The sequence below is a fragment of the Pogoniulus pusillus genome, chromosome 3, assembly GCF_015220805.1.
Source record: "Pogoniulus pusillus isolate bPogPus1 chromosome 3, bPogPus1.pri, whole genome shotgun sequence".
Taxonomy (NCBI): domain Eukaryota; kingdom Metazoa; phylum Chordata; class Aves; order Piciformes; family Lybiidae; genus Pogoniulus; species Pogoniulus pusillus.
The window spans coordinates 48,643,991-48,663,014 of NC_087266.1; the positions used below are offsets into that span (position 1 = coordinate 48,643,991).

Consider the following 19,024-nt stretch of genomic DNA (forward strand, 5'->3'; position numbering starts at 1 on the left):
TATCCCACATCTTATCCCCTACAGTTCACCAGCTTAGCAAAAGAAGAGCACACACAAAACCACAGACATCCATATGCATCCCACCTCATGTAGAGATCACATCTGAATGACAACCATCAAAGATGCATCTGGTTTCCTAAAAAGATGAAGCATCATGAGATGTTTTGGGTAACCATTCTGTCTGTTCTAAGCTCCTGAACCACCAGGACCAACACACAATAAACTCTGACACTTGTGATAAACCAAAGTATCGATAATAGGCAAAGACACAGCAAGCTGCCTTCAGATTAAAATACTGGGAGGCTCCCAGTGGATGTGTAATGAAGACCTTACTGAAATACACATGATATAGCTATACATTCCTGCTCAGCAAAAGATAATATCAAAGTAATAAATTAAAGATGCACTCCATGTTCTCCACTGCCTGCCTAAATAATCTAAATCACTTTAAAGGTCTTTGTTTGCAAATCTCATAACTGGCCTGATAACTTCATCTTCTCCTTTTCCACTGGGAGCTGTACGAGGCTTGAAAGTTTACCTTTGGTAGGGAACTGTCACCTCAGGCTTGGTAGCTGCTTGAAGAGCCTCTTCTGAACACGTAACATCTCTCCTAGGAAACAGCACTGGGAAGATATTGAATGGCTGATGGAAAAGAAAGTCTTCAGATTCCCAAGCTATTTCTGAAATAAGAAGACCAAGAGAAAGGAGCTGATGGGTAAGAGGTGGCTTTCTTGCCATGATCCTACCCTCACGCTTTCTGCCTGATGCATTTCAAAGCTCATTATTTCCCCACGATCTATAGACTCACAGGCCAAACCTAGGGGAGGGGGAGCTTCTCCCATGTGTGTTTCAGAATGACCACAGAACTATTGAGGTTCAGAGATCTCAGAGCCCCTCTGGTGCAGGTGCCAGCCTGGAGCTGGCAATTCGCTCACCGCTACTGCCAAGCTGCTGCCACTGACCTGCGCCTCTCTGGCACACCTCCGGGAGTGGCCACTGCCCCCCTTCCCCGGGCACCTGGTTCCAGAGCTTGACGTCCTTTGCTGAAAGGAAACTCTTCTCAAGCCCAACCTGCTTTGGCACAGCCTGAGCCCATCTCCTGTTGTCACGGGTTAAAGGCACCGCAATGCTGCAGAGCACAGGATGCAGCCCTCCAGAGGCCATGCAGGCCCAGGAGGTGCACTGGAAAGTGCCATTTCTTTGTCATTCGTTCCCCAAAGCCCTGCATCTCCATCAGCCCAGGCACTCCTGGCTGTTCTTCCCCCTCTGCTTCTGGGCAGCTGCATGGAGCCTTGTTTGGGTTTGGTGCGGAGCAGAGAGGCCCAGTTCAGCCTTGGCCGCAGTGCCAGCAGGGCCTGGGGCAGCTTGGCTCACCCTGGAGCTGGCAAGCAGAATTCACGGCTGTGTGACTCAGGTATGGGGGGCAGAGAGGCAGGGGGAGGGCATTTGGAGCCTGGGGGTTTGGCCTGGTTAGGTGAAGCTTTCTGGAAGCTTTGGCCTAGGGAGGTTCTTTTGGAGACCCATGGCCAGGGTTGACTGTGGAATTCACAACATCACAGAAGTAAAAGGATTGGAAAAGACCTCCAAGATCATCCAGTCCAACCTAGCACCTAAAACCTTCTAACTAACTAAACCATGGTGCTAGGTGACACACATCCAGTCTCTTTTAAACACCTCCAGGGATGGTGACTCCACCACCTCCCTGGGCAGCCCATTCCAATGCCAATCACTCTTCCTGTGAAGAACTTCCTCCTAACATCCAGCCTAGATCTCCCCTGGCACAGCTTGAGACTGTGCCCCCTTGGTCTGTCACTGGGTGCCTGGGAGAAGAGTCCAACCCCACCTGGCTACAACCTCCCTTCAGGTAGTTGCAGACAGCAATGAGCTCTGCCCTGAGCCTCCTCTTCTGCAGGCTGCACACCCCCAGCTCCCTCAGCCTCTCCTCACAGTGGTTGTGTTCCAGGCCCCTCACCAGCTTTGTCACCCTCCTGTGGACGCTTTCCAGCACCTCAACATCTCTCCTGAATTGAGGAGCCCAGAACTGGACACAGCACTCAAGGTATGGCCTGACCAGATTTTATACTGTTTTATGTAGTTGTGAATAGTACTTCCCCTTCAACTTCTAATTCTTTCTAATCCTGTGTGGAATGTTTCCTTTACTCTTCTTGGGAGGTGTGAAGTTCACTCTCTAAACCCAAGACATGTTGTCACTTGTTGCATGTGAGAAGAGACAGACCCTGCACCTCACTCCAGCCTGCCCTGAGCTAGTTGTAGAGAGTGAGTCTTCCATGAATAACTTTTTGAAGTGAGGAGGACAGGTTATCTGTATTCAAAGCAACAGTGAGAACAGCATTTGTGCTGCAATACTTTATGTACACTGTATATCTGCAAAGCACTGCAAACTAATCCATCATTATGGCTTTGACTGCCTCAGTCGAAGAAGGAAATCACTGGCATTATCATTGTTTTACTCTAGAATTCACTGCTTTATCTGTAATTTAAATGAAATGTTAAATTAAGTATAACAGAAGGTACTGAGTACAACAACAAATGTTTGTGAAGGAAAAAAAACTCTCCTCTGCTTCCAGAAACATCATCCAATTGTCCTTTGAGTCATAGAATCAACCAGGATGGAAGAGACCTCCAGGATCATCCAGGCCAACCTAGCACCCAGCCCTGTCCAATCAACTAGACCATGGCACTAAGTGCCTCAGCCAGGCTTTGCTTGAACACCTCCATGGATGGTGACTCCACCACCTCCCTGGGCAGCCCATTCCAATGCCAATCACTCTCTCTGCCAACAACTTCCTCCTAACATCCAGCCTAGACCTGCCCTGGCACAACTTGAGACTGTGTCCCCTTGTTCTATTGCTGGTTGTCTGGGAGAAGAGACCAACCCCACCTGGCTACAACATCCCTTTGTCTAAACTGTATGAGGCACAAACACAGAAATCAGGGAGCAGGACATGTTTAGATGGATTTACTCTTCAGAAACCTTTATTCACCTTAGATTCAGGTGTTTTAGAAGTGAATGTAACAGTTGTTAAGATTCCAAAGGGAAGTGAGAATGACAGAAGGTTTTGGAATTACTTAATCTGAGCTTCATTATATAACCCTCAGACAGATCCTGAAGAAAAACAAATCAATCAGCAAACTAGATGTGTAGGGGGGTTGTTTGGTTGGTTTTAATAGATGGGAAACACAATGAAAAGAGAATGAAGGTAAAACTGAAAGTAAAAGACATTTCAAATAGGTTTTGAAAGATGTGTTTCAAAGCTGCCTTAGGAGATTTTTCAGAGATGAGGGAGAGAGGTGAAACACTTGCATTTGGAAATGTAGGCGTTTACAACCCTACAGACAAACAGCTAAGAGATGCTGAGAGTATTTGCTAAAGTGTCATGGCCAATGGACTCTGCTAGTTCTCTCAGGCAACCAGCAACAGAACAAAAGGACATAGTCTGAAGTTGTGCCAGGGGAGATATAGGCTGGATGTAAGGAGGAAACTCTTGCCAGAGAGAGTGATTGGCATTGGAATGGGCTGCCCAGGGAGGTGGTGGAGTCACCATCCCTGGAGGTGTTCAAGAAAAGCCTGGATCAGGCACTTAGTGCCATGGTCTGGTTGATTGGACAGGACTGGCTGATAGGTTGGACTGAATGATCTTGGAGGTCTCTTCCAACCTGGTTGATCCTAGGATTCTATGCTGTGTATTCACAATACCATGTTGGTGTCTCCCCAGCTTTAAAATTAAAGTGCTGGCCAGAGCAAAGTATCATGGGGCTTGGTAGTTCCGATTGTGACATGAAAGGCTTCCTGTTTCAGCTTCTACTTCTAGTTTCTGGTTTGGGGTTGTAGATCTCTTTTGCTGACCTAGCTGCAGACTCGGGAGTTAGCAGAGTTGTTTTATAGTTGTCTTCTGCTACTGCATCTGCTTTCACTGTGCTTTTCTGTGAAACAGGCTCAGGTAATTGCACACTGTAATCACTTCATTAAACCCCTTATCTCAGCCCAGGCTTTTTTCTGTGTGGAGCTTGCTTGTGAGAGCAGACTGTGTTATACCAAGGCACTACATTTCAACTGAAAGAGGGGGAAACAGAAATAATGCCTTCTCCAGTTTCTCTAATGCCCACCTCTGGACAGCTCAGACAACAACGTCTGTATCTGTTGCACCATTAATGAAATGGCCTCAATACAAAAACTGAGCCTTTTCTTGGTGCCTTTTACAACCATCACTATCTGGAACATGTTCTGTGCAAGCCTTTTTTGTCCTTTCCCCTATATGCTTTACACAAGTCCAGTAACTAAGCATTGAATAACAACCAATATTTGGGTAAGAAAAAGAGAACTTTGAGAACTTCATGTCAAATAGGCACTCACATAAGTAGTCACTTTTCTTTGGCATCTGTTGTTTTCCACTATCTTTGCCTGGGTTCTGCAGCCATAGAAACAAAGAGCCTGCTCTTTTCAGCAGTAATCTGGATACAGACTGCTGCAAGTGAAGTTCTCAGAGCACAGTTAAAACGCATACTGAGGAAGATAGACAGAGGAGCAGAATGGGCTGAGCATTAGGTTCTGGGTGATGAGCATTGTGCATCACTGCTTTTATAAATACCTTTATTGGTATTGTTATTGTTTCTTCTCCCCTTGTGTTGTTCTACTAAATTCTTCTTATTTTAATCCATGAGATTTTGCATTATTCTTCCTATTCTCCCCATCCCACCCAAGGGGTAGAAGAGAGGCCATGTGTGTGGTATTTTGTTGCTGGCTGTGCTTAAATCACCATGCTGGCATGCAGAAACAGCTTCTTCAGGCTAAGCCCTGTATTCTGTCACTCTGAAGAAAAAGAAAAACCCTGTAAAATCTTTTATTTTAAATCATGCATTATGCAGTGGTTACATAAGGTTTAAGCACCTGAAGTTTTGCTGATCAAGGAGTCTTGAGGAAGAGTACCAGTCAAACATTTTCCTAGAGAATATTTTTTCCACACAAAAAAAAAACCCAAAACCCAAACCAGAGCCTTTCTGTAGGCACACAGCACTTGCAGCAAAAATTCAGTTGGAAAGAACAAGAGAAAAAAGGGCAAAAATTCAGCCATTTCAGGACATTCTGCCAATCCAGCTCTTTCCATCCTTTTCAAAGCACAAACTCTGAGTTTTCCACTTGAAGTCACATTTTATTTTGCAGTGTCATTGTATTAAAAAGCAAAAGTTACTCCAAGTGTTTTAGTGTTATCACTAAACTGAAACACTTGAGCAGACCTCCAAATATTCCTTTAATTGTGTTTCAGGGAAGTGTCAAAACCCTGACATTTAGTTTAAAACATTCTGAAAACTCTGGCAGAAAAAGGCAATCTGTTTTTCTCCTGCATTTCACTGGGACTGTCTCAGATAGCATTTCAGTTGAAACACATTAAAAAGACATTAATGAACTCCAAAGTTTCACTGTCCTCAGATGAAGAGTAGCTTCTGATTTCTGGCACATTTATTTCATCACACATCACTTGCAGTTTTGTCAGTGACAACAAAAGTTGGCTTTGCAGTTGGCAAACAGGGTCTTCATTTTCAGTTGGGAGTCTCAGGAAGCAAAATCAGTTTTCCTTCATTTGTGTTGAGCCAGACTCTACAAACCTAGGAGAGTTAACTGCAAACTGTATTTTAGGGGGCTTTTTAATTACATAATGATTTTAATTGTATGCCATAATTAGTGGTAACCTAACAATCCTTTGTATTTTGAGGTAGATTCCATCTTCTACTTCTTTTATAGAAGATTTATACAGAAATACACAGGCTCTATTTGCCATTTCATCTTATAACCAAGTTCCTGTAGACTCTCCCCAGTATCACATAGACCTTGTTGGGGTTTTTTTGCTGCTGCTAAATGGCTGTCAGGACCATCATGGAACCAAATGAATGGATTTCTTCTTTCTGCAGTACTTCAAAGTGGCTTTGACTAGCCTCTCTCAGCTGCTTTTCACATTCATGGAACTTGGTTACCTACAAGGTTACCTGGCCTTCAAGACACCATGTGCAGACTGTAAAACACAAGGCCCCATTGCCTTGTCCTTGGCTGTTGTCTTTCTTTCCAGCATTTTCTATTCTCATTCTTGTCAGGACTTCTACTTTCAATTTTTTTCTTCTTTCTATTCATGATTCTATGATTAAGAAACTGTGGTACATATAATTGGTTCTATGCAAAACCTTTATCTCCCAATAAGCACTACAGGCAGCTTCTGTGTGACTTGCTAATTAAGTTAGGACTGATCTGTCACTAAGAATGGTTTTACTGAGTCATTTTTGTATTGCTTTTAGGGACTCTGCTATTACATTTTTCCAAGTCCATATTTGTAACATGGAGTTTTTCATCAGGCAACTGTTTTGACTGGCAGCTGAACAACCTGATGCATGTGAACATATGAACATATGCATACTCTTGCTCTCTCACACTTGCTTACATAACTGGATGCTTAGGCACTCAAAATGCAGCTTGTGTCTGCGATTATCTTCACGTGAAGCAGGAAGGTGTGCACAAGTCATGAGACTTTGAGCACAGCACCAAACAAAAACTGCTGTGAGTACTTCATTTGTCATTCGTTTGTTTGAGAAACTCTTTTCAGGCTTATTCACCAAACTTATTTACCATCAGTTTGCAGCTTAAACTAAAATTTCCCAGAGTATAGTATTCAGTATTTCCAACATAGACTTCATTCTTGTCCCTCTAAACAAGTTTGTTTTTCCAGAAAGAATAGTGGCTTTCATTTTCACAGAGAAGCTGAAATATGTACATGTATATATATAAAAGATAATTAGAAAAGCTGAAAAGATGACTGACAGCTATTTTTAAAAGGTAAAGACTGAAGCCCAACTTCTGATTGCCTGTTTTGTGTGGGTGGAATTAATTTTTCATTCGAAATGTTTTCCATTCAGACACTGGCAAAACATCTCTAATGCTACTGCAATTACAAATTGATTCATTTCCATGTTGCCACTATTGACACACATTTATGCAGCCTGCACAGGAAAAAAAATGACAAATGCAGTTTTAAATAAGTGGCTACAGTTTAAGCCTGAATAAAAAATCAGGCAGGTAACAAACACATTGAGCTGCTAAGGATAAAACATGCAATTACTGCAAATAGTATTTTAGCAAGAGATGACTTCACCCTGTTTATCTGAGATTCTAATGACAATCTTTGATAAATGCTCTTTGCTTTTTTTTCCCCATTCCTACTCCAAATGCAGTTATGCTACTGGCTGCCACCTATCAGTCAATCACTAACACTAGGTTCAGAAGTTCAGACTTGCCCATGACAAAACAACTGACAGCCACCTGAACATGAGCCAGAAGTGTGCCCAAGTGGCATGGAAGGCCAATGGTATCTTGGTCTAAATCAGGAATAGTGTGGCCAGCAGGACTAGGGATGTAATTCTGCACCTGTACTCAGCACTAGTGAGTCCTCACCTTGAGTACTGTGTGCAGTTCAGCTAGTACATCAGTGTTGCAAAAAGGCTCAAGTGCCACAAAGGTTCAATGAATTGACTGCACATGAGCTTGGAAAGAGCAGTCCATGTAAGTTGCTTTGATCTATTTAACGAGTGGAGGCATTATGAGAAGTAAATATTACACAGAGGAGTATGTCTGTTACACAGACAATACATATTGCTGAAGGTGTTTACACAGCCTGCTGGTATGACATTTCTTGTTTCAGATTATCACTATTGCCTAGCAGAGGTATCATCATCCATTTGTTACTTGTGTTTTTAGGTAAGAGTGATGGGTGTAGGATAGAGCTAGAGGATATCTCTGAACAACACAAACTGCCGCAACTGACTGATGAGCCTTTGCCCTTTCCCTTGTTTTGGCAACAACCTTTTTATAGAGTCTTGATGTTGATGTAATTTACCTGGAGGTGCTTCAAACACTGTAAATTCCAAAAAACCCCTTGAACTGTAGGAACTCATGAACAACTACTCATTTTGACATACCAGCTCTCTTGGCTACTGTGGCACAATCAGCAGTGATTAAAATCAGAGAGACAGACTCTCTAAGTCATGGAAATCCTTCAGTGTTTATTTGCTTGTGTAACTACCTCTGTGCACTAGTAAAATGTTAATCTCCCTCCACCACTTCTTTCCTGCAATAGAGCAGAATTACAAGTCCCCTGTAAGCTACTTCAGAACCAAAGAAGCCTTTCTTTCCTTTGTCTCTGCAAGGATTGCCCTTGGCACATCGATTACCAGTGCTCTTCTCCCCTTGAGTTTCCTGAGTCTCTCTACAAGCTTCTCGGCACAATAAGCAGGTGCAGACATTGCCTGATATTATGAAACAGGGTAGCATTGACAGCAAATGGTAACAAATTCCCCTAATAGCTTGTGTTATGCTCAGCAGCACCACAATGGAAGTTGGGCAACTTTTTAGGGGAGCAAGAAGATGACTGCTTAGCTCTGCATTGACAAAACAAATCTGCATCCAAAACAAATCTTAAGAGAGCTTGCAATGAAAAATAGATCTTCATAAGTACAAGCCCTGCGTGGAGCATCTGAGGGAGCTGGGGTTGTTTAGCCTGGAGAAGAACAGGCTCCGGGGAGACCTTACTGCTCTCTATAACTGCCTGTAAGGAGTTTGTAGTCAGGTGAGGGTTGGTCTCTTCTCTCAAGCAACCAGCGACAGAGCAAGGGCTCCTTGGACTGGATGGTCTTGGATGTCTCTTCCAACCTGGTTGATTCCGATACTAAGAGATGCTTCAAGGAATGCTTGAAACATAGTCAGGTGGAAGAGATATCAAATTCTCATCTGGACAGATACCAAGTGAAATGATGTTAAGTGAAGCATCCACAGACTTAAAGAAGAGAGCTCATTGCTCAGTAAAGCCAGCATACACACTGCATATACATTTTGTAGCCTGAATGTGAACTGGTCTGAACACCTCGAGGCCAGAAGGGCCATGTCAAGATAGCCAACAAAAGGATGTGGGGGGGGGGGGGGGAAAAATCATACATTTGGCCTGTTGGATTCTTCATTTTCAAATCTACCCTCATCATTAAGACTCATAAGCAATCATTTAGATTATATATCCTAAAAAACGTGACCTCTGAATCTAGTCCTGTGTGATTTGAGCAGAAAGTACACCTTGATCAGATAGTCTTAAACTAAGAGAGACTTGCAAATTGCTTGCACAAGGCTAGCTGAATAGTATCTGTCCTGTGCAGAGGCCCCTGAGCTTTCAAGACCTGAGAAGAAAAAAAAGGAGTTTGGAAATGGCTCCCTGCCTTCTACAGCCTGTTAACAAACGAGCTGCTTCTGCAGTCCAGAGTTGGACACACCTGTAGGCATTTAGTTACTGTACTGTGATGGATTGTTAACTCATTCCAACAAATACAAACCAACCTGGCTTCCCCCAAAGACATTTTTACTAGTTTTGGAAGTGAAAGTGTGGGGAAGATTCAGAACTTTAAAATAATAGTGTGCTTTAAAGATAAAACTTAACTTGCTAGAATAGAAGTGCCAAACTGCAGCTCTAAAATAGATGAATAGGAAAAAAATATCTTGCAGAAAAAAAGCACCCAAGAAAGTCTTCAGAGAGTGTTCAGTTAAATCTCCTATGTTCTAATGTATAAATGTTGAAGAATTATCTGTATTAATAGAGTTGATCTCTTCCTTTTGCTAGCTGTACTTGCACTGTGCTACTTGCGAAATTATCAAGCACTATTAGAGTTGATTTGAGATAATCATTCCATTAATTAACAGTACAAATGTTCCCTGGTGAGATAATGAAAAGAACCTTGAAAAATGTAATTTTTACTTCATTGTTAATAAAATCCTTTCACCTCAGTCTCAGCCAACATAAAGAATAGTGGACTCCAGTTAAGCAAGATATTTGACTGTGTGCTTAATCTCAATGTATGAATAGACCTATTAGTTCCAAGGAAGCAACCTGATTGAGGAAAGTTATTCACTGCCCTAAACATAGCCATATGATTACATTCTTTACTAGATGAAGCTCATGGCAGATTGGTGTCTCTAGAGTAATTCTGCCTACGGTAGTAGGTTTCAGCATGGGTCAGTGCCAGACTAACCAATAACAACTCATTCTTGAATCTCTCAGATCTGAAACCACCACCTCAGCATATGAAAAGAAGCTGCTCCCCCAAGCTCCACAAAGCCTCAAGAAACTGATTCAGATTCTTGCAGAATCATGCTATTATAAAACTGCTGTGGGTGGAAAAGACCTCTAAGATCATCAGGTCACACTGCCAACCTAACATCATCATGGTCGTTAAACCCTGTCCCAAAGTGCCATGTCTACACATTTCTTGAACTCACCCAAGGATGGTGACTCACCTGCCTCCCTGGGCAGCCTGTTCAAACTGCTGAGCACTCTTTCTGCAGAGAATTTTTCCCTAATACTCATTCTAAACATTCCCTGGTGCAACCTGAGACCATATCCTCTTGTTCTATTACTTGACACTAAGGAGAAGAAACAAACTCCACTTCACTACAACCTCCTTTCAGGGCGTTTTAGGGAACAAATGGGGGCTCCCCCCAGCCTCGTCTTCTCCAGATTAAATGATCCCAGTTTCCTCAGCCACTCCTCATAAGACTTACTCTCCAGGCCCTTCACTGTCTTTGTGGCTCTTCTCCAGACACTGCCTTGTAGTGAGGGGCCCAAAACTGAACAGAGTATTCAAGATGTGGCCAACTTAAACGTTATTTGAACTTAAAACCACCCCATGTGCATGTGACCACTGTGGTCAATGGGCATAAGTACAGTTGAAAGGCATTTCATTCCACTATGGTAGAGCAAGGGGCCTGAGCAGGTGAGGCAAAGTGAAGCAGGCTTGTATAAATAGACATCTTCTCTCCAAGCTTAGCTAGATTTAGAGGCAACAATCACTTTAAGGTTTGAAATGTTTTTCATCTGGCTGAATTTATAAAATTCTGCCTCCAGAAAACCTTCTGCAGTCAAGAAGATCTAGATCTGTGACCAGTGAGGGGAGAGGGAAGATGAGGTGTGAGAGCCACAGCACAAATCTATTGGCATCAGGGGAAGCAAGCCAATCTACTGCCCTTCGTGGTCTGACCCCTGTTCTCCAAGAAGAGTACAGAACAGAGCTAGCCAAGCATATGACGTATGCTTTGCCACAAACAATCTGTCTCCTTGGGCTCCTTTGTGAGAATGATACCTTCATCAAATTGCCTCTTTTGAATGTAAATGCACTTGCCTTTGTGACAGAAATACATGTAAATGCTATAACTGCATCTAATTGTCTCCAAGAAGCGTTATTTAGGTTCATTTTATCTTTTAGTTAATGGCACAAGGCTTTAGATGTCACTTTCCTAACAGAAAACAGGAGCTGCTTGGCAGTGCTAATCAGCCCTAGAAGGCCTTACCCTTGATCCAGCACAATGACAGATCAGACAGGGCAACACTTCTGTTAGTGCAGAAATGCAGACTGGATATTCAAATGTTATGTCATCTACAGACTACAGAAAATTTGTTTGCATGGCTCACTGCAACTTCAGCAAAGGAGACAAGGCTAAGTCCTTCCCAGAGAGAGTGATTGGCATTGGAATGGGCTGCCCAGGGAGGCGGTAGAGTCACTGTGCCTGGAGGTGTTCAAGAAAAGCCTGGCTGAGGCATTCAGGGCCATGATCTAGTTGGTTGGATAGGGCTGAGTGCTAGGTTGGACTGGATGAGCTTGGAGGTCTCTTCCAACCTGGTTGGTTCTCTGATTCTATGTTTCCACCCGCTTCTTGTAGTTAAGAGTAGGAGCAGGTCTCATAAGATCAGACTCCATGTTCTCACTTTGAGTGAGGATAGACCACCTTGACTAAATCTTACACAACTGCCTTTGTGCCTTCTTCCGCATGATTTATGATGACTAGCTGTTTTGGTTCACAAAACACACCTTTTGTTTCTATTTCTTCATACCCTGTGCTTCTCTGGTGCCCAGAGAGAGGATAAGGTTTGTCAGAAGAAGAACTAGCAGCAGTGGGAGATCAATAATACACACCAGTCATAAAACAAAACCAAACTCTGACCGGTAACTCTAACAACACAAAGGGAAAGAAATAACCTCAGTGTCCAAAAAGATGAGCCTCTGTCCATCTACTACAGTTAGAAAGAAGGAGTTATCTGTTGCTAATACTAAAGACAGTCTTAGCTATGCTGTGTTGCAACAAGAAAATGACCAAACTGCTACTCCTTTGTCATAACTGAGCGATTAAAAACCTCTTTCAACAAGTGTCAGTTAAATAAATTTCCATCCAAATCAAGTAGATGTGTAACAATATGAACAAAGCCAAGATAATAACAGGAGATGATGTTTTTGCAATGATTTTCAGTAAGGTTACAGCATGACAAGTCACAGGGTACCCAGATCTGCCTCCCCAGCCTGCATTTTAATTCAAACTGAAGTGATGGCACAAGCAGGAAGGCTCTGGTACGCTGGAGGTTTTCAGCTTCTAAATAGCTATGGATCCCTCTTGCTCATTTTATTTTGCATCCTTTCAAGAGGTGGGATGTAGATGTGAGGCAAATCAACCACAGTTATGATTGGATGCAAGGAGAAATATCAAGGAAGTGGGAAGAAAGAAGGAGGCAATAGAAAGTTACTAGGGGCAGGGGGAGGAAGTAGTGAAAACTGTGGAGAAAGAGAAGCAAAGGACATCAGTCTGATTGGTATTGGAGGAAAATTATTTTCTAATTGTAGAATATGTGGAAAATATGGAAAGGAGCCATAAGTAATCATAGGAAGGGAGATTTTCAAGTGTACCTTGGCAGCTTATGTTGGCTGTTATGTCAGTGATTCTCCTGGCTGAGAGGAGGAGAGCATCCCTACGCTCTAGGTGGACACAGCAGCAGCACATTGCCGCCAGTGAGCTTGGTAACGCTATGGATGGCTGCGCTAATGAAAGGCTTGGCTAAGAGAGATGCTCTAAGCCTTCAGGGCAGAGGAAGGTGGTAATTACTGGAGCTAATGAGTCTTGGCTCTGATTTCAATGGCATGTCATTATGCTGGCATGTACCCCAAAAACGAGATGCAGAGGAGAAAAGCAAGAAGCAGGAAGAACAGATACAGAATAATGGCTTTTGCATACGAAAACAAAGAAATGTAAAACTACTTTTCAGCCACTAATCTAAACCAGCAGCTTTACAAGTGTGTCACGTAAGCAAGAGCAGTTAAGAGAAGTGAACAGCAAAGAGCTTTCTACTGGAACTAACCAGGCAATTCACTTGAGTTCATCACTTGCACGACACTTCCTTCTGTGCTGGATCTAAAGAACCCATTTATTCAGAACTCATCTTTAGAGGGAAATACACAAATTTAAAGGGGAGACACAAATACAGGCTGAATGTAGAGTGAGTTGAGAGTAGCCCTGAATAAAGAGACCTGGGAGTGTTGACTGGTGAGAAGCCAGACAGGAGCCAGCAGAGCATTCATGAAACCCAAAAGGCAAAAGATATCCTAGGCTGCATCTAGAGGATTTTGGCTAGCAGGGCAAGAGAGTTGATTCTTCCTCTTTACTCTGCTCTTGTGAGAGCCCACCTCAAACACTGCATCCAGTTCTAGGATCCACATGATAAGAAGGACATAGAGCTGTTGGAGCAAGCCCAAAGGAGGGCCACAAAGATAATCCAAGTGCTGGAACACCTTTGCTATGAGGACAGGCTGAAGGAGCTGGGGTTGTCTAGCCTAAAGAAGAGCAGACTTGGTGGGGTCCTTAGAGATGCCTTCCAATGCCTTAAGGGAACCTACAGGAAGGCTACCCTTTCCATAAGGGTGTCTAGTAATAGGACAAGGAGGAATGGTTTTAAGCTGAGGTAGAGTATGTTTAGACTACATCTTAGGAAGAAATTCTGCAATATGAGGGAGGTAATACTCTGGAATAGGTTATCTAGAGAAGCTGTGGATGTGCCCTCCCTGGAGGTGTTCAGTGCTGGTTTGCACAAGGCCTTGTGCAACCAAGTCTGGTTGAGAGGCATCAGCTACTTGGGGTTGAAGTAGATGACTTCTAAGGTCTCTTCCAACCTAAACCATTCTATGATTCAATGAAATCCCACTTATTCCTGCAAACTGAGAGGAAAAAATGTTGATTCAGCTAATCAGCTAAGCATGAAAGGTCTCTAGACAGGTATGAAAACCCAAACAAGCAGCAGTCAGATGGACCAGGTCCATGCAAGGTTTACTCACCTAATGCTCTGTCCAGAGACACCAAGAACATGCTATCCCTCACTACTTGCTCACATGAAGACTCCCCCAACTCTTTGTAAAACAATCTGTCTCTAAGTCAGAATTTACCTTTTGGTTGTGTTTTGAATTTGACTTAGGTCAGTATCTGACTTATAAAATCACTGCAGTACCTATCTGCACAAGTGTCTGGGCTGCAGGTGTTAAGGAAATGGACAAAACATCCCTATCAGTAATCATACAGTCATCTGTTTTTAAGTAACTGGGAGAGAGAAATGCTTTGGGGATGCTAGTGCTGCAGCAGAAGGTATTCCCCTCACAGCAGGTACATGTAGCAAGGCTCCAGACAATGCTGGATTCAGTCAGCAAATTCTACCCATCCTGCACAATGAGCCCTTGTGCAAAATGCAGGTTTGGTTTCAATGCATAATTCTGAATTTATGCAAAATGGACCTTCCCAATATCTAATGTGAGCAGCAATATTTTAGTTGAATTTTTGCTGTGCTCTTGAATCTACAGTAGCTATTACTACTTAAGCTTACATTCGACATTTTTATAGGCTTGGGCTGGTTTGGGGTTTTTTTCCCTTTTCAAAAAAATCAGAGTGGTTGTTTATTTGCTTATGCCAGCTGCAGGAAAAAACCCACAAACAATGACACAGAACAAAACAAAAAACAATGAGGGAATCTATCGTTCTCTCTCCAATTGTAATGTAAGTACTCAACTAAGTTTACTGGCAGCCTGCTGTGAAGAGACTACCTCAGTCCTGTTCTGATCATCGTTGCTTCATTCAGCAGCCAGAGGATGGTGTAAATCCGCAGTGCTAAAGCTCATGAAAAACTAAGTAGGCATTTTTAGCCCAGTGGTTCCCTCCCCAACCCTTTATTTAGCTGATTATCAGCTGCTCTTGAAGCTACCTAGGAAGATTAATTAGTGGAGAACTTTGCTCTCAGAGGGGGGCTGGTACAAAGGTTCCTATAAAGATGGCTGTGATAGTTTAGAACTAACACTTTAGCCTAGTTGTTATTATAAACAAGAATAGGAACTTCCTGGACATCTTTGAGAAGAAGGCAAATAAAGGGACTGGATACAGAAGAACAACAATAGATAGTCTATATCACTCCATTGGTGACACGGCACAGGAACTCTCTCTCCCTCCCCCAGTGTGAAATTTACCAGATGAGCTCAGGCAGTTTGGGAGTCAGATGAAGCTATGTTTACAGCACAGCAGAAGCTGCAAGCATATATACCTATATCTTTACAATGATATACAAGTTAGAAACAATACAGAAATCCAGACTCCCTCCTGGAGTAGCTTGCCAGCTTAAGCACAGCAGTGTCTTCTCTTCCCATTGACAAATCCATCTCTTGCAGCAGAGAAAACAATGATGCTGTTACAATGGAAGGTCCTGTAACTTCACCCTCAGATCTCTTTCCAAAATGACTGCTGAAGCTGAAATATCATGTCTAAAGGGTAATGGAGTAACCTAGAGAGTTAATTAGATATTAAAGGCACCTACAGAGAGCCAGAATTACATCTTTTTCTCTGTTTAAATCTCCCATTTCCAGATATTTTCAGGTTGTCACAGCTTTTTGGTGTAAGAGCACTACAGACTCAGATTATTTCACTTTACTCTTTTTCTAAGGAAAATGGCAGTAAAATAATAACACTTGCTGAACTGGAGAAGAAAACACAGAAAGATTGCATTGAAAGGTGTGCAAGAAAAGATATGGTATACATGAATCCTTAACACCTAATACAGATACAGGATACATAAGAATTCCAAGAATTCCCCCAAAACCTTCCTCCCAAGCAAACTAAATCCACCAAAACCCCAGTGCTCATTTTCTCCCATCACCCACTCTCTCCCAGTTAGGCCCCAAGCAGGCTGGATTCACTGCAGTGATAGCCTTGGGGGCCACGACCTACAGGGTATTCCTACCTAGTTACCAAGGCACCCAGACAAGGATCCCTCTGGAGAGCTGAAAAGGCAGGGAGGAAAGAGAGAGACTGGAGCTTGCTGCTCCCTTTTAAAGCATTTGCAGGATTATGGGATTGGGATAACGAAATTACAATACCCAGGGGCAGCCAGTTTGTGCCTTGTTACGGATCTTGGTCTCTCCAGCTTTTTTAGGAAAACTGGGATGTGCCAGTTTGAAGCTAGCTGGAATGTTCTGGTGAGAAGGATTAGACTACAGGCTGTGGAAGGAAAACAATGGTGATGCCTACTTCACTCACAGGCTTGCTGAGATGTACACTTAGTTTCTCTTGTAAATACAACTCCATCTTTACTTCCAAGTTATGAGTGTGGTAAAGTTGTGCTTTGGGGAGCAGATTCCCAGAAAAGGATATTGCAGGGAATCCAATCTAACCCATAACACAAGCAAACTACTTTGGATATGTTTTCACCTGGAAATTCTCTATCTGGAATTAGAACTGAAGGACCAAGCAGTGATAGCAATCAGCACCCTTAGCAGCTTCCTTCTTTGCCTTGGATAAAGTCACAGCATCTCCTAGGTACTAAACGTAGGGAATGGAACTTGAGTTGGCCTAACTCTTGACAACACCACTTAAAATATTCCAGTGTTTACTGTAATTTTTACTTGCTATGCAGCTAGTCATAAAGTGTGCAATTATAGCCCTTGGTACAGCAAAGTGAAAGGTAGTCATTCCAGCAAAACATTAGAACAATTCACTCGGACAGCTGCACGTAAAACTGCTCTGCTGCCCAAGCGAAGCAGCAGCTGGGAATTGCTACAAATTGTTCAGCAAATGACCAGGCTCCTGCTGAAATTTAGCTATAGTGCCTGTCAGCAAAGCCAAAGGCAAGTGCATTTACAATTTACACTCTGCTCCAGCAATTTGCTTCTGCCTTTGACATCCTTTACTGCTCTATGCCTTCTTATGTTCAAGTAATCAGGTTTTAGCAGCAATTAAAATCTAGGGGAGCATGAGAAGAGAAAAAAATCTGCTTTAATTGTATTCCTGAAGCATGTAGAAGTACTACATTTCTTCTTTAGAAGGTATAATAAACTCGTAGTAATTGCTTACTGTGTTATTTAACTTTCCCACTTGATCCTTTTTTTTACTAGAAAGCAATTAGGCAAATTTAAAATCAAAGAATCATAGAATACTTTGGGTTGGAAGGGACCTTGAAAGGTTGTCTTGCCCAATCTCTCTGCAGCAAACAGAGACACCTAAAATGCCAGTGAAGGGGTAACGTTTAGATCTACACAATGCCAATAAAGAGGTGATGTGTAAGTCTACACTGATGACAGCAGCTCCATTCTTTGGTTCCAAGATGATGGTCCTAAACAGTGGAACCGTCCGGCATAGGGAGCAGGTATGGACCATTGGTACCAGGAGGATTTCTTCCCAGAGAGGCTTGCATCTGTGCCAGATGCCATTGGAATGGAACAGCAACTTTATCAGTAATTTATTATAGGGTAGGCCACTGTAGACTCACGCTTTTAGTCTAAGTCCTCGAAGGTAAGGGAGGTCCCAATTCCTGATGGCAATGATGAGACAGATCATGCTCTTCAGACTACTCCTTACAACAACTTTAGCTGCTCCTTAATCCCTGAAGTAGAAATAGGTATGGTGGTGAAAAAAAAACCACATTCTTAGTTACCACTGAAAATTATGCAGCATGAGAAACAACCAAGAAGAGCTTGTGTCAGCAGAAAAGTGTCACTTCATCAGAGCTCACATCTTCATGCAGTTTCCAATACTGTATATTGCTGGGTCATCTTCCCCACTGTCCTGTCCTCCTCACTTGCCCCTTATGAGCTTGTAATTGCTTTACAGAAACCATTTCTTTCATCCAGTCGGGGGCTCTATGCCATGTCCACCTTAGCATCAGTGTTTGTTTCTCATGTCTGGTGGCTTTAGCAGCCCTGTCACCTGCATTTTCTTCTTGCTTTCAAACTGCCTCGCTCCAGCCTGCAGTGGTGTGGGGCTAGGCTGAACACAAGTCACATGCAGTTTACCAGAGAGCCAGCCCTATTTCTTTGCTCTGTCTGGCAGCTCTTGGTCTGTATTACTTTTGGACTTGCCCTCTAGATGTTATTTCCTTCTGTGATGTCTAGATAACAACATTTTAAATTCATTCTCAATGGTATTTGAGTCAAAAACCCTTCTTGTCAAGCACAGCTGACATGAGTTGTCTATGCTATGCAAAGAAGAAATGCTTCTAAAAATAGATTAGCAACAAAAGGAAGACTAAAGAGAATCTCTGTCATTTGGTGGATTCAGGGGGGAATGTAGTGGTCAAAGGTGAGAATAAAGATGAAGTATTGAACACCTTCTTTGTCTCAGTCTGCAGTAGTAAGACTGGTACCATTTCCCACAGCATCCTCCTGGAGAAACTGGCTGCTCATGACTCAGATGGGTGATTCACTGGGTTAGGAAATAGCCAGGTGTCCTGACACAGATGATGGTGAACAGAGCTAAATCAGCTGCCAGCCAATCACTAGTGGTGCTCCCCAGCCCTCAGTATTGTGGCCAAGTCACTTTAACACCTTTATCAATTATCTGGACAGGGGAATTGGCTGAACTCCCATCAAGTTTGCAGATGATACCAAATTGGGTGGGAGTGATGATCTGCTTGAGGGTAGGAATGCTCTGACGAGAGATCTGGACAGGCTGGATCAATGGGTCAGTGGTATGAGGTTTAACAAAGCCAAGTGCGAGGTCCAGCACTTGGGTCACACCAACTCCATGCAATGCTACAGGCTTGGGGCAGACTGGAAAGTTTCCTGATGGGAAAGGACCTGGGGGTGTTGGTTGCCATCTGATATGAGCCAGCAATGTGCTCAGGTAGCCAAGAAGGCCAAC

At 43.0% G+C, this 19,024-nt stretch overlaps 1 long non-coding RNA gene across 1 annotated transcript in view; it reads right to left on the reverse strand.

Annotated features, from left to right (window-relative positions):
- The window catches only part of LOC135192533 (uncharacterized), a 122,373-nt gene that overhangs the window by 97,269 nt on the left and 6,080 nt on the right, over positions 1-19,024 (reverse strand). Inside the window, exon 2 of the long non-coding RNA XR_010309003.1 lies at positions 539-680. This is a non-coding gene — a long non-coding RNA (uncharacterized LOC135192533). The remainder of the gene's footprint in view (positions 1-538; positions 681-19,024) is intronic.